Source organism: Equus quagga, chromosome 10, assembly GCF_021613505.1.
Source record: "Equus quagga isolate Etosha38 chromosome 10, UCLA_HA_Equagga_1.0, whole genome shotgun sequence".
Lineage (NCBI taxonomy): Eukaryota > Metazoa > Chordata > Mammalia > Perissodactyla > Equidae > Equus > Equus quagga.
The window spans coordinates 82,595,734-82,604,138 of NC_060276.1; positions in this window are offsets into that span (position 1 = coordinate 82,595,734).

The following is an 8,405-nucleotide window of genomic DNA, read 5'->3' on the forward strand; positions in this document are numbered from 1 at the left end:
GTTCTCAGTCTCCGTTATGCTAGTTGGGATCAGTTTAACGCACGCAGAGGTCTAGGGTAAACCGAAGAGTTCATAAACAGTTTTACCGGGCTGCTTTCCTGAGGTCCTCACTCTCCATTATCTTTCCAGTATTTTCTGGTTCCCTGGACTGCCATTTTGGGTCCTCTAGGCTAGAAGTAAACCATGTCCGGGTTGCGCTGTGACTAGGGCCAAGTGGAAGGGGACAAGGAGAGGGGAGACAGAGACAAAAAGAAAGCAATGGGTTTTGGCCCCTTTCCCTTAGAGCTGCAGGTCCATTGAACAGAGAGGAAGGTTCCCCTTAGGAGTTTTGGCTGCTGCCAATTTCCGTTCCAGGCTGCTCTTTGCCACTGCTGTGACCTCTACTGTTGGACGACCTGGTGACTGAGGCACGAGGGAATGAAAAAAGAGGGGGAAAAAAAGCACCTGGCTATTTCCTCCACTCTCTCTGGGCTTTAGGATTTGGGCTTTGGGATTTCCCTCTGCTGCCAGAATAGAGGCTTTCTCCTAGATCTCTGTCTGCACCACAGTGCTCACTTCCGGTTTTCAGAATTTGAGTTCATGCTCAGAGATGCTGGACGAACAAAGATGTTAAACTTACCACCAGTTTGGTGGTACTTTTAATTCTCATGTTCTCTGATCTACCTGCTGATATTTACTTTTCAGAGTTCTCAAATAGTTACTCATGCATTCTGTACAAGTTTTATAGTCAAGCTCAGTGAGAGAGAAAGAGAGGTGTGTTTACTCCATCATACCCAGAATCAAAAAATCAACCCTCACTTTTAAATCCCATGCCCTAGTGCCTCTCCACATAAATGTTCCATAGACATCATGAGATCATCATGTGCCAATCGGATTTCCTTACCTATTCACTAGTCTTACTTCTTCCAGTTATCCCTTCTCAACCAACCTCACCATCGTTCACCCAGTTGTGCAAGCCAGAATCCTGGGCGTGTCTGACTCGCCCCTCTCCATGATGTCCACATCCAATCACTCATTGATCTTTGCTTCTCCCTATTTCCACTATGTTAAATTATTCAGGCCTTTATTCTTTACCATCTGGATTATTGCTACAGTGAGCTAATTGGTATAATTGGCTATTTTTTTAACTTTCTACTTTTTAAACTTTATATTGGATATATAGAGAAAAGCACACAAGTTTATAAACTTGATATATTATCAGAAATTATCACAAACCGAACCTGCCCATGATCAAGGAGCAGAACATCACCAGAATTCAAAATCCCCTCTTGTGCTCCCTCTCAAACACTACCCATTTCCTTCTCTCTATAGGTGACCACTATACTGCTTTTCAACACCACAGCTTGGTTCTGCCATTTTAAAAACTTTATGTATAAATAGAACCATACTGTATGATTTTTTTGTGCCTAGTTTCCTTAGCTTAATATTATGTTTGTGAGATTCAATTATGTTGTTGCTGGTTGTTTTATTCTTCCTGTTGCATAATATTCCATTGTATGTTAAATCGTCCATTTTATGGTTGATGGACGTTTGGGTTGTTTCCAGTTTGGACCTATTAAGAATAGTGCCACTATGGGGGCTGGCCCCGTGGCCGAGTGGTTAAGTTCGTGCACTCCGCTGCAGGCGGTCCAGTGTTTCGTTGGTTCGAATCCTGGGCACGGACATGGCACTGCTCATCAGACCACGCTGAGGCAGCGTCCCACATACCACAACTAGAAGGACCCACAACGAAGAATATACAACTATGTACCGGGGGGCTTTGGGGAGAAAAAGGAAAAAAGTAAAATCTTAAAAAAATAAAAAGAATAGTGCCACTATGAATGCTCCTATACATGTCTTTTGGTGGCCATAAACACTCATTTATACTGGACATATACCTACAGATGATATTTCTAACATAATTACGTTCAACTTTAATAGATACTGATAAACTCTTTACCAGAGTGGTTGTACCAATTTGTACTTCCACCAGTAGTATATGACAGTTCTGTTGCTCTGTAGCTGGATAATATTTTTAGAGATTAATATATTTTTTCTCCCTGTACATTCCTGTTTTTCTTTTCTTCCCTCAAGCAGGTGGCTGGTTCTGGCCCTCTTGGACACCACGAGGTTTGTACCAGGGCAGAAAGCTGACATTTCCCATAATTTCCCATAACACTTTCTGGCTTTTGTTCACAACACCGTTGAGCCCCAGAGGGAGGAAAAAGATTGCCAGTAAGGAAAATAACATCTTGGAAGAAACTGAAAGGGAGAAGGATTTTCCCAGGTTGAAAAAGAGATTCCCCCAACATAAGGGGAGAAGAGAAAGAGCTCTATGTATTCCAGAGTGACAGAGCCTGGCCTGGATTCTGGGTAGTGTGTGGGGAAGGTCCCAGAGAGAAGTGGTGAAGTGGGAATCTAGGATGGTAAGACTGTAAGCAAAGCTCTTTCACAAACGCATCAGAGTGCTGCTGGACCTGAAGGGCCTTGCGCAGGGGCCGATGGATATTTCAGCATGAACCAGCCTGCACAGATGACTTGATGACTAAAGGGCCATACCCGATGTCCTGATGCATATAAAATCCCAGAGCTAAGGCACAACTCTGCATGAAGGGTCCCAAGAAGTACTAAAGTTGAGTTTCCCCCTAGACTTATGGGATTGGGAGCTCAAAATAGAATTAACTCTGATTTGTAAAGAGATGTGATATTTCTTATCCATCTGAGTTGTGGACTGAGGTGTGTACCTCCTACACTGGTCTGGTATTCCCCAGGGCTACTGCTAGCACATGCAGCATCTTTGTGAAAATTAGAAAACAGGCACTGCCTCTGGGCTGACCAGTTAGGGAAAGGCTCACTTTCCTCTGAGCTGGCAGTGTTGGGCCAGGGTGCTTAGCTTGATAAGTGGAATGTGGACTGGATTTCAGCCCCCATTCTTGCTCCTTGTACCATACAACCTGCACAACCATACACAGCAATCCTGAGTGGCCCCTGTCCCAATCTACCCTTCCCATCATCACCAGAGTTCTTGCTCTGAAGCACACATCAGACCATGGCACCCCCCTGCTTAAACCCTTCCATGGCTCCCCATTACCTAGACCTGCACTGACAAATACACTAGCTGCTAGTCACATGCGGCTCTCGAGCATTTGGCATGTGGCTAGTTCGAGTTGAGATGAGTTGTAAATGTAAAATACATACCAGATTTCGATGACTTTGTATTCAAAAAAGAATGTAAAATATTTCATTAATAATTGTTTATATTGATTACATGTTAAAATGATTCTATTTTGATATATCGAGTTAAGTAAAATATAATATTAAAGTTGATGTTACCTATTTCTTTTTCCTTTGTTTAATGTGGCCACTAGACAATTTAAAATTGTGTATGTGGCTTGCATTATTTTTTTAATGGATGATACTGGTCTAGGTAAAGTCCAAGCTCCCAACTTTGACACAAAAGCACGTTGTATTCTTGTCTTTGCTTCTTCTATAGCCTTATCTAACCTCCAGTCTTCCTCCTTTCTCCCCACCCCTCCAACACATGCATACATACACTCATTCACCTGGCATTGCAGCCACTCTAAATCCCTTTTCTTTCTCTTTCATTTCTTCACTTTTGCACAAGCTTTTTCCTTTTCCTCAAATGCACTTGTCTCCTTTGGATTTTAGGTTCCTCGTGTGTCAAATTAAGAAAGACCAATAGATAATCTCTAGCATTCCTTCCAGGCCAGTGGATCTATAATTTGGCCTCAAAGAAGTACACAGTGGCATGGATAATCCAACAGTCATTTACATTTGCATTCAATGTGAGAAAAGAACATATACTATGCACTGGTGGCCTACTGTGTGCCAGGCTCTGTTCCAGTTGCTTTCCATACCACTTAATCTCATCAGCAATCCTAGGAGGTGAGTACTGTCATTATCCCTGTTTTACAAATGGAGAAACCTAGGTTCAGAGAGGTTAAGTGATTTTCCAAGGTTACCAGAGACTTCAGAGCTCATGCTCTTAACATCTATACTGTGTTTGAAAAGCTTGGAATTGATAGCACTTTCAATTGAAGGAATCCACACAGTGAAAGAATAACTCAAGAAAAGATGGCAAGCTGCCCAGATCTCTTATCCTGTCCTTGCTCTTTTAACATTCAGCTGCCTTGTCTCTCTCCAACACTGGAAGACAGCTGTCTCTCCCTCTGTCACTGTCTGACCTTCCTTCCAGGTTTGTACTCCCATCAAAGCTCAGTCATGGAGGCTCAGCTTACAGCTCAGGGCGGCTGCCTGTGGACACCATTGGACACTTCCTCTCCACTGCTGCTCAGCTGTCCCAAGAGTCCAGAGAGTCTGGCCAGAAGGGGATTAGCAATATTTTTCAGACCTCTCTCTTCAGGTTTGGGGATTTCCTTGAATTCTCTGGAATTAGGTTGCCTCACCACAAGAAATGTATTCGTCTAATAATCCCACCAAGTCATAGGTAAACATGGAGGAAATATGCAAATAAAAGAGCAGAAGCACATCCATGCTAATTAGGTCTCTCCTCAACACACACTCACACTCTTCTCACACACGCACTCATACTTTTAAAAAAATCATTCTAAAAACAACATAACAGCAACATTAAAGAGCTGTGGGGAAAATCATCTTAGGTGATTTGATAGACAGGCCGTGCAATCTGTCAGACCTGGCTTCCACTCCTGGCTTTGCTATGTGATCTTGAGCAAGATAACCTCTCTGCCTGAGCCTTCTGATAAACTGTTAAGGCCCCTACATCCCTTCACTTCCCCACTATGTATCCAACCATCTAGCCCTCCTGCTTTGGATTCTTCTACAAATGCAGGCATTGAGCTTGCTTTTCTCCTCTTCAGGAGCTGTCACCCTTTGCTCTTTGCCTCGAGGTTCAGCTTTTCCAAGACTGACTGAGGTATGGGATCCAAGCCTGCAGATCCCCCTTCTTCGCTGACCCCAAAGACAAGAGGCCATGGCCTGGTACCTGGAAAATTTTTATTAATCTAGTAATCATGATTTTCACTAAAAGGTTTTGCTGTCAGCCCCTTCAGGGAAACAGAGAAGGATTAACAAAAATCACTAACACTGGAATATTGATAAAATTTCCAGAATCTTAGAAAGTTCTCCGAGTCCCTGTCCCTGTTGTTTTGTCCCTGGGTCTCTTGCTAAATGCTACTTTGAGGCCCCAGAAGCCTTCTGCTAAATTTTACCTCTCGGGATGGAGCTCGTTAATCCTCTCATTTGTCTCTGAGTAGCTATATAATCTTGAGCAGGTCATTTACCCTAAGGCTCAATGGACATAGTAGCTCCTACTACCTATTACCCCTCATGCTTTCTTCTTATTCTTCTTTATCTTTCTCTGTTTCCTTGTTCCCCTCCCCTGGAGCACTCTCCCCAACTCCCACTCAGCCTTTGCACTGCTGGCCTCTTAGTCTTTAGGTATCAGCTTAAGGATCCCCTCCTGAGAGAGACCTTGTCTGTGTGCCAAGTCTAAAGCAAGCCCTCTGCCCTGTTACTTTCTCTTGGCATTTCTTCTTCCTACCAGTTATCACAATCTGCAATTATGTATTTACTTGTTTGCTTGTTTTTTTGTTTTTTGTTTGTTTATTTATTATTTTTTTTTAAAGATTTTATTTTTTCCTTTTTCTCCCCAAAGCCCCCCGGTACATAGTTGTGTATTCTTCGTTGTGGGTTCTTCTAGTTGTGGCATGTGGGACGCCGCCTCAGCGTGGTCTGATGAGCAGTGCCATGTCCGCGCCCAGGATTCGAACCAACGAAACACTGGGCCGCCTGCAGCGGAGCGCGCAAACTTAACCACTCGGCCACGGGGCCAGCCCCTTGTTTGCTTGTTTATCATCTGTCTCATCCCTAGACTGGGAGCCTCTGGAAAGTTGGCGCTGTATGCCTTGTTCCTTGCCTGGGCACCTATAGAGAGATGGTATTCATTGATGCAAAGCTGCTATGCCTGAACCCAGGGGTGGGGGGCACATCTATTTTGTGTTATATGTGCTTTCTCTGATCCCCACAAGCAATCCAATTGCATCAAAGCTTTTATTTATAAAAACTTGGAGGTGGGGAGTAGAATCTGCTGAAGAGGTGGAGAGACTAGGGGAAGGGTCATACTTTCCTGTCTCTCCCTTACTGCCTCTCTCCCAAGCCCTGTCCTCCGCTCTCCCCACACTCCAAATTCCTCTCTCTCTCCTATCAGAATTGCCCTCTCCCCCCACCTTTGCCTCAGTTTTATGCCCTCAGGAGCCTTTTCTTTTCTTTTGCTCCAGATAATTAAATTGTGTATAGAAGAACATCATTGAGAAGGTCAAACAAAGCCTCCTTTGTTGCTTCCCCAGCCCCATTTTCCCTACCCCCAACAGGGGCAAATGGTATTATGAATTTGGTATGTAAAGTTTCGATCCAAGATTGTGGACTTCCTGAGGATAATGATTCCATTCTTTCATCCTCCAGATCCTTTGCCCCAAGCACAGGGCTCAATAGGTATTTGTTGAATGAGAGGAGGAGTAGACTTTCTGTTTTGTCTTGAACACTAATTATTGACTCACTTCCCATGAAAGGGGCAGCTGTCCTGTGATGGATACAAGGGCAGTGCCTGCCCTTGAGGTACTTATGATCTGAAGAGTGAAAGAAATGCATGTAAGACAGCATGTTGTCTGGGCCAAATAAAGGAACCAGTTAGCACTGTTGTAGTTCAGAGGAAAGACTGAAGCAGGCGCAGGAGGCCTCATAGCTGACATAGAATTTAAGTTGGGTGTTAAAGGAAAGAAAGGTCTTAATTAATCAGAGAGTAAGTGGGGAGAGCATTGGAAAAATAAAGCAATCCAAGAAAATCTGTGGAGAAAGGAATACAAATACTTGCCTGGGCACACCAGCGTCTGACATACTGTTATCTACAATTAGCTGCCAGTCTACGTCTGGGGTCCCCAAGACAGCCTGTTATTCTAAAGTAGCTTCTCTTATCACCTTTTTTGAGATTATGAAGGCTACTTCACAGGTTGCTAGTTTCATAAATAGCCCTAAATTATATTTTGGATATGTTGTATAAATCCAGTGGATGTGGTATATGATGGGCTACTGCATAGGTAGGGCCTATCCAGAAGTTTTTATAGCAGTATTACTTTGTACATTATTTAACAAATACCTATTTAGCATTTACTAATGCTAGACATTGTTCTAAGCACTTTAAAATATTAACTCATTAACAGATACCAACCTCAATAACAAATGACCAATGAGGTAGGTGCTATTATTATCCTAATTTTAGAGATGAGTAAACTGAGGCACAGAGGGATGAAGTCCCTCACTCATGGTCACATAACTAATAAGCAGCGGAGCTGGGACTCAGTCAACTCTTAACCATTATGCTCTAATGCCTCTCTCTACAAACATCCTGGATGGATGGTTTAAGGTCCTTTAAATCCTGTTAAAGGAGTCTTGAGACAGTCCCTTCTTTTTTTAATAAACTCTTTATTTTGGAATAATTTTAGGTTTACATAGAAGTTGCAAAGATAGTACTGGGAATTCAGGTATACCCTTCATCCAGTTTCCCCTTATGTTACATAACCATAATTCTTTTGTCAAAATTGAGGAATCAACATTGGTACATTACTGTAAACTAAACACAGGTTCTATTCGTGTTACACCAGTTTTTCCACTAATGTTCTTTTTCTGTTCCAGGATTCAATCCAGGCTACCACATTGCACTGAGTCATCGTGTCTCCTTAGTCTCTTCTTGTCTGTCAGTTTATCAGTCTTTCCTTGGTTCTCATGACCTTGACAGTTTTGAAGAGTACTGGCCAGGTATTTTGTAGAATGTCCCTCAGTTTGGGTTTGTCTGTTGTTTTCCTCATAACTACACTGTGGTTATAGGTTTTGGAGAAGAATACCACAGAGGTGAAGTGCCCTTCTCATCACATGGTATCAGGGGGGTACATGACATCCACATGACATCACTGTGATGTGAACCTTTATCACCTGCCTAAGGTAGTGTCTGCCAGGTTTCTCCACCATAAAGTTACTATTTTTACATTTCTATTCTATATATATATTGGTTATAAGTGAGTATTAAGTCCAGCCCACACTCAAGGGGGAAAGGAGTAAGCTCCACCACCTGAAGGAAGAGCATATCTACATATATTATTTAGAATCATTCTGTAAGGAAGATTTTTCCTTCTCCCCTATTTATTTCTTTGTTCAATCATTTGTTTATATCAGTATGGACTCATGTATTTTATACTTTAAGTTATAACCCAATACTACGTTACTTATTACAGAGTGTTCCTTTTTAAAATCCATGTCCTTCCTGTATGTTTGAAAGATTATTGGTTTAAAAATCCAGAATCCCTTATTGTGGGTTTGTTTAAAGTAGGGACTATCTGAATTAAGTTCTGGTAGAAAATTTGAGAGGTATGTGT